The sequence below is a fragment of the Lipotes vexillifer genome, unplaced genomic scaffold (genome assembly GCF_000442215.2).
Source record: "Lipotes vexillifer unplaced genomic scaffold, Lipotes_vexillifer_v1.1 scaffold526, whole genome shotgun sequence".
Classification (NCBI taxonomy): domain Eukaryota; kingdom Metazoa; phylum Chordata; class Mammalia; order Artiodactyla; family Lipotidae; genus Lipotes; species Lipotes vexillifer.
Window position 1 is genome coordinate 201,612 of NW_006784581.1, and position 8,086 is coordinate 209,697.

Genomic DNA, 8,086 nt, shown 5'->3' on the forward strand with positions numbered 1-8,086 from the left:
AGGCACAAGAATGACCGTCCCAAACTGACTGGGATGTGAGGATGGGCTCTCATGCTAGGCAGGGTGAGGATGAAAGAGGGTACCTGGTGGTGGCATAGGCCATAGGCAATCCAGTACGGAAGCCAGATCTGTCTGCCAAAGTACACACATGTGAATAATAACCAGTATCTTTCCTTTTTCATATTTGGGATCATACTGTTTTGAAAACAGCTTTTTTCACTTAAAAACGTATCCTCAACATTTTCCCATGTCATTGAGTATTCTTCTATGACATGATTTTTAACATCTATATCACATGCTCTCATTTGGAAGTCAGACTTTATTTAGCCAACCTCCAGCTGTTAAGCATTTAGATTGTTTCCTGCTATTATAACGCTAAAATGAGCACCCCCAGGGCGCAGCCTTGTGTTCATTTCTAATCATTTCAAGAGGCAGAATGGCCTAGTGGTTAAGAAGGACCTTGCAACTGTTCTCTCCGAATCTCAATCCCTCAGTCGTTGGACCTTGCTCAAATGACAGAACCTCCCTGGGCCTCATTTTATTTGTAAAACGAAAATTTACTCCTAAAAACAATGAATAGTACTGGCCTTATAAGATTGTCCTGAGGATTAAGTAAATTAATAAACGTAAAGTGCTTAAAAAAATGCTATCCTTAGCATAGGGTGCTCTGCTCAGTACTCTGTAACAACCTAAATGGGAAAAGAATTTGGAAAAGAATAGATGCACGTATAAGTGGATCACTTTGCTGGACACCTGAAGCTAACACAACGTTGTGAATCAACTCTACTCCAATATAAAAGAAAAATTAAAAGAAAAAGAATGCTATCCTTGACACTGTGTTGTTGGTTGAGAAAGTACTCAATAAACTTTAATTATTATCTCTTTTGGGTTATATTCTTTGACAAAGAATTTCTGCATCAGCAATTTTATAATTTTAAGGCCTTAAACCCCGATCCCCTGGTTCTCTCTCTTTTATTCTGGGCTCTCCTCTTATACCTCTGGTCTTTCTTCCATGTCTTTTGTTACACCCCTGTCCCTGGGACCAGGTAATGCTGAACATTTCCTCAGGTCCAGACCTCAGCAGCGTCCTTCTCTTTCACCACATCCTTGTCTCGGAGGCGTCATCCACTCCACCCCCTCAGCTTTCTGATACCTGTAGGTCTCACTCATCACTAATGTTCCAATCCTATGCTTCTTGCCTGCTTTGGGGTAACCATAGGATCCAGTGCTGGCCGAAAATTCATGAGGGCATTTGCTGGGGATCTTCTGGAGACATTATCCTAACTCTTAAGAAGGAGACACAAGGTTTTCTGACCTTTTTTCCCCTGGACTATGCCATGTCTGAAGTCTGATGTCTAGGGATGTGCAGCCTGAGGAGGGGAGGCCTCAGTGTTGGTTGAATGATGTCATCAAGGACCCAGACTCTCTTGTCTCTCTGCTCATCCTCTTCCATGTGCTGGTTTCTTCCAAGCAGCAAGTTGGCTGTAGTAGTCCCAGTCATCACGTTCCAGGCACAGCAACAACCAGAGGAATAGAGAGACTGCCCTTTCCTGTGGCCATTAGGAGTGCGAGAAGCTTTCCCATAGGCTGCCCAGTAGCCCCCTGTTCCTGCCTCATTAGCTGGAATTGTGTCACATGGCCTTTTTTTTTTTGGCGGCACGCGGGCCTCTCACTGCTGTGGCCTCTCCCTTTGTGGAGCACAGGCTCCGGACGCGCAGGCCCAGCGGCCATGGCTCACGGGCCCAGCCACTCTGTGGCATGTGGGATCCTCCCGGACCAGGGCACGAACCCGTGTCCCCTGCATCGACAGGCGGACTCTCTGCGCCAACCACTGCACCACCAGGGAAGCCCTCACACGGCCTTTCTTGAACCAACTAATGGCAAAGGAAATAAGGAGCCCAATCAGGGCAAGCCTAGACCTGGGAGAGGGGTCATCACCCTGAGACAACGATGATGCTCCTGGCAGCATCTTTACTGTCTCCTCTGTCCACTGGAAGTGGTGTCAAGATGAAGGACTTCCATGTACAGCTCAAGAGACCTGAGTTCGGGTCCTGGCAAAATGGGCAGCTAGCTGGGTGACTTCGAACAAGTCACTTAACTTCTTTGGGTCAGTGTGCTCATCAGTAAAGTAGGAAGAGTAACCCTGTCTTCCTGTTGTAAGAATCCAAGAAGAATATGTAAGACAGCACTTTGTGAGCTTAAAGTTCTTCTATAAATGTAAATAAAGTGTATGAATTTTAAGGGGCTGTTTTCCTTCTTTATGAATCTACTCTCTTAGGCAACAGAACTCTACAGCCAGCAGCCGACTCAGGGAGTCAGGAATCTGTCTCCCTCCTGGCCACTCTCTTGGGCTGCCTCACCTTGTAACCCACTGTTGTATCAGCAACCCCACCACGGGTTATCTGTCCATCTCCACTCCCATAACCACAGGCCTTTTTTGGACTGGAGAGTCTTTTGGTTTCTTTTCTGGCTGCACCACGCAGCATACAGGATCTTAGTTCCCTGACCAGGGATTGAACACCGCCCCCTGCAGTGGAAGCGCGGAGTCTTAACCACTGGACCACCAGGGAAGTCCCTGGACTGAAGAGTCTTTAGGGAAGAACAATGTCCTGCTTACTTCAGATGCCCAGGTCTGTGTGCCTCAAATCTCACTGTCAGAGGGCTGGAATGTTGCATTTCCATCTAGAAGCTCTAGGCTGTCTTCCTTTTGAAACAGTATCCTGAGATCTGTAAAGGCCAGACAGGAAAGTTTTAGAAAGTAGCTGTTCAAAGCATAGGCTCCAGAATCAGGTGGTCTCTGAGTTAGAATATGGACCTCAATGCTCAGTAACTGGTTGATCTAAGCAAATCATTTAGCCTCTGAACATCAGTTTCCCCATTTTTAAAATGAGGCTGTGAATGTCTGCTTCATAAGGCTGCTCTTGGATAAGATGAAACATGTAAACCGCTTAGCACTGGATTGTGCCTGGCATATAGCTAGAACTCAACAAGCAGCAGCTAGGCTTTCTAGTCTATTTATAACAATTGTTGGGGAAAACTCATTCTAGCTCCTCTCCAGCCCTTGAGGAGGTAGAAGCCTTGGAAAGCAGAGAAGGAGATCTAGGTTCCAGTCCTGGTGCTACCACCATGAACTGTGTGGCCTTGGTCACCCCATTTCTCTCTCAGCTTCCGTTTCCTGATCCGCGAAGTGGTGGGAGCTGCACCGAGCGACTCGCAGGCCCCTCCTTATGCCAGATGCTCACGAGCTTATTTTTGTGGCTTCCATGTTCTTCCATGGCAAGACTTTCAGTCTCCTTCTGTCCATCTGATTTTCAGCATTGGCTCCTGGGACCGTCTGTGTCCCGGAATTTGGTCCAGGGGTGCTCACCATTTTCGGGTGTAGACACTGCATCTCCAGATCGGTGTCGCTGCTGCCCTTTTGCTTCTATCTAGGGCTCCTCCTGGGTTTCCTGGAGGAGAAGCCATCCTCACCCACTGCCCACCCCCCGCCCCAGGCTTCTGTGTCCTTTCACTTTCTTGACTCCTGCCAAAATTCCTGGCTCCCTAAGCCAGGTAAGAAAGCGGTTTAGTTCGACCCAACCTGGCACTTTCTCAGAACCTCCCCTGCCTCTGGCACATTCCTTGTGTTTGGGCAGAACCCAGAGAGCTAGAGAATTCTCCCTCCTTAGCGTGGGTCCCCGTGTTGGCATGCCAACAGTCCCAAATATTTAAAGCAATCATGAAAATGAGCTCAGAGTCCCATGCCAGAGCCTTGAAAGGAATTAGGCTAAAAACAGGACAAAGGAAGAGGTGAGGCCAAACGGAAGATGCCATGAAAGGCACTGCCCAGCCTGCCCAGGGCCCAGCGCCCTACTCACTGGCTTCATTCATCTGCAGCCAGGCCCTGTACTGAGCACCAGCGATGCAAAGTTAAATGCATCATCATCCCTGCCCTCGAGGAGCAACAAGTTCAGCCAGGGAAGCTATACAAACAGACAAACACTCAGCGACGGAGTGGTAAGAAGGGGCAAGAGATCACCAAAGGCACAACGGAGCCACCAAGGAAGGGGCATCATCTCTGCCAGGGAGGTCAGCAAGGCATCTCCTAGAGAATTGGCCCAGGCCTGCCTTAGGGCAGGCGTTCTCCAGGGGACAAGGCAGAAGGTGTGCTTCCAGGCAGAGGGGAAACAGCAGATGCCAACGTGCTGGCACCTGAGACAGGGTAGAGGAGAGGGAGAAAGGGCTCATGCATAACTGCTTTGTAAACTGTAAAAACGTCTCCACTGGGCATGTTTCTGCACATGTAATGCACAGGACAGAGAACAAAATTAGCCTTACGATTTAATATTTTTTAAAATGTTGACAGGGATTGACATATATACACTAATATGTATAAAATGGATAACTAATAAGAACCTGCTGTATAAAAAAATAAAATTTAATTTTAAAAAAATAAATAATATATTGACAGAGATGTACACTTGGCTGCACGTAGACAGAAGGAAAGTCTTGAGCAGAAAGCCTTTATCAGAAGGGCCTTGGAGTGCAAGCCAAGCATTGTGCATGTGTAGGGAGAGTGGCAGGGCTGCGTGCCCACAGAGCAGCACCTTTCCTGTGATGAATCCAGGGAGACTGATCCCCTGCTGGAGGGGAGATGGGATTTCCCAGGTCACTTGTGTGACGGAAGAGAGTCAGCTTGGCAAACTGGGAGAGCTGGCAGGCCTCCAAGCCCCTGGCACTGTGCAGGGAAGGTGCCAAGGTCAAAAGCAGATGCCTGAGTGAGCTGTGATTAAGGGAGCTCCAGAAGGAGATGGGAGAGGTGGGGCAGGCCCAGTGCCTCCCTCTTGCCAGACTGCTTCCAAGTCCTCACAGCAGGGGTGGGGAGTAGCTTTGATCTGAGTCTTGGTGTGCTGGGCAGCCATGGGGAAGCCTCTTTTGGAAAGAAATGAGCAAAATGAAAATGACACAAGTGATATGATCGTCAGGTGCTGTATAAAAGGACAGTTATGACCAAGACATCTGCTAATAACACTGGTGCTGTTAGCATCATCATCATCTTTTATTTAAATGGTTCTAACGGTTACTAAGCACCTACTATAATGCAGGCTATGTTAAGCCTTATAGCCGTCTTCACAACGACTTCAAGAGATCAGTATCCTTACTAATCCCATTTTACAAAGGAGGACATATCTCCTCGGAAGCCTAAATGAAGATCCAGAATGCCCTAAAACCGGGCAGTGTGCATTTAAAAAGTGGAAAGTGTTGGAGGCTGACTTGTATCCTACCTCCCAAATTCATATGTTGAAGTCCTAACCCCTAGTACCTCAGAATGTGGCTATATTTGGAGATGCGGTCTTTAAAGAAGTAATTAAGTTAAAATGAGATCATTAAGGTGGGCCCTAATCCAATATGACTGGTGCCTGATAAGAAGAGGAGATTAGGCCACAGAAAGGTACAAAGGGAAAACCATCTGAAGACACAGGGAGCAGATGGCCCTCTACAAGCCCAAGAGAAAGGCCTCAGAAAAAACCAAACCTGTCAACACTTCGTTCCTGGACTACCAGACTCCAGAATTGTAAGAAACTAAATTTCTGTTCTTTAAGCGACCCAGGCAGTCCAAGCAGACTAAAATAGGGAGCAGGGGCCCAGGAATACCTAAAAGGAACGAGGCAGATCAAGAATGCGGGGAGCATGTGGTGCCCATGAAGGGGAACCGACCACCACAAGCCTTTGCCTTGCCCTTGGCTGTAGGGAAACTAAGGACATCTCAGCATCCTCAGCTGAGCGCTGAGGGTTTGCAGTTGTGCAGCAACAGTGCCACTGACGGGTGTCTTCCTTGACAAGATCAGGGCTTGAAATCAATGGGATGAAAACTGAAGTTTAAAGAGATTAAAACACTAGCTCTAAAACAAAGCAAAGACATCATAATCTTTCCTTTATATACCTTTATACACCAGACCTCCAGGAGAGGTGAGATGAAGGGGGCTGACCAATATTTCTACTTGCTTGAGAAGCAAAACTGGTGCCACAAAGGAATTCCCATTCTCACCTGAAATAGACTAGAGCCCAGAGGATGGACCCTCATGAGAAACACCACTAGGATTGGTCAGTAACTAGGTCAGCAGTCACCGTGTCTGGGTTCTTGAATTCTTCGAAGCAAATTAATCATTAAAAGGAAGAGACTTCCCTGGTGGCGCAGTGGTTGAGAGTCCGCCTGCCGATGCAGGAGACGCGGGTTCGTACCCCGGTCCGGGAAGATCCCACATGCCGCAGAGCGGCTGGGCCCGTAAGCCGTGGCCGCTGAGCCTGCGCGTCCACAGCCTGTGCTCCGCAACGGGATAGGACACAACAGTGAGAGGAAAAAAAAAAAAAAAAGGAAAAGACAAAAATGTTGAAGTTTGGTCAAACTAAATTTGGTTTAGTCAGAGAGTGGGGTGGGGAAGAGGGTTTCAGGAATTCAATCAGCCCCTGATGCAGCTGTTGTAGAGACTCAAATTGCCCTGCAATCTGCAGTCAATATGGAAATTACCGGAAGTACAGAAGGAATGGGGGCTCCAGATTACAGGGTGCGGAAGATGGAGATGGAGGAGTCGGGGAGGGGCATCTGAAACTTCTAAGAAAGCTGGATCTCTAAGCTTCCCTGGTGGCGCAGTGGTTGAGAGTCCGCCTGCCGATGCAGGGGACACGGGTTCGTGCCCCGGTCTGGGAAGATCCCACATGCCGCGGAGCGGCTGTCTCTTCCTTTTAATGAGGGTCCATCCTCTGGGCTCTAGTCTATTTCAGGTGAGAATGGGAATTCCTTTGTGGCACGGGCCGTGAGCCATGGCCGCTGAGCCTGCGCGTCCTGAGCCTGTGCTCCGCAATGGGAGGGGCCACAACAGTGAGAGGTCCGCGTACCGCAAAAAAAAAAAAAGAAAGCTGGATTTCTGTGTTGAGAATAGACTTTATTTTTTATTTTTTTTGGCCAAGCCACGAGGCATGCAGTATCTTAGTTCCCCGACCAGGGATTAAACCCGTGCCCTCTGCAGTGGAAGCATGGAGTCCTAACCACTGGACCGCCAGGGAAGTCCCGAAATTAGGAGGAGGTACTTTGCAAACTGGGCTCTGAAGGAAGAATCTGGAGCTTAAAGGACAGAGGAAGGTGCTTTTTCCCTTGAGAAGTGAGAGAGAAACTCAAGAAGGTTCAGTGGTACGAAGTCCTCAATGAAGTGATTAAAACTGGAAGGGGAGCCTTGGGCAGCAACTGGGAGGGGTGTGTGTGTGTGTGTCCCGGGACTTTTTTTTTTTTTTTTTTTTTGCAGTGCCACACTGTATGCGGGATCTTAGTTTGCCGACCAGGGATCAAACCCGAGCACCCTGCAGTGGAAGCGTGGAGTCCTAACCACTGGACCGCCAGGGATTTCCCTGTGTCCTGTGACTTTGACGGGGAGGATCACTTGGTCAGACATCTTTGGTGAGAAGTGGCGCTAACTAACGGAGCCAGAGCTGACAGTAGTGGGGTGTGGAGTGAGCCAGGAGAATTCAGCAGGCGCCTTCCTGGGCAAAGGGGGAGCGGGGATAAAGGGTCGTAAAAGAGGCCTGCTGGATTTTCAATCAGACCTGGAGTGTCAAGTTGCAGCTCAAGTGATATCCAAATGTCTCGTATTTCTATTTGATCATTTCCACACTTAACTTCCAGCAAGCAGAGCTCACCATCTGCACAATGTCAGGCCAAAGAAATAAAACCCGAGAGGAAATTGCACTCCAGTGCAGCATAATCGGTCCGATACGCCTGGGATATTAGCTGAGACATGTGTGTCTTCACTTATCTAAGTATTAACATCTTGACTGTTTCGAAGCAGGACGTTTCCCATTTGGTCTGGCCGAGAGGCAGCTCCAAAATCAGCCGTGAAGTGGCAGCTTTCCGGTCACGCTGAACTCCTCTCCCCGGCTCCTAAATCATATTTCTCCCCAGTCGCTGCAGATGATTCTCATGTGTTGACAGGTTATACGTTTCAAGACAAGACACCAGCGGGAGTCTGGGTCTGAGCAAGAACCAAACAGTGCAGCAGGGAGGCAACGTGAGATGGATGCTAAGTGACAGGGGCAGGAGGGGACCTGCCCGCTC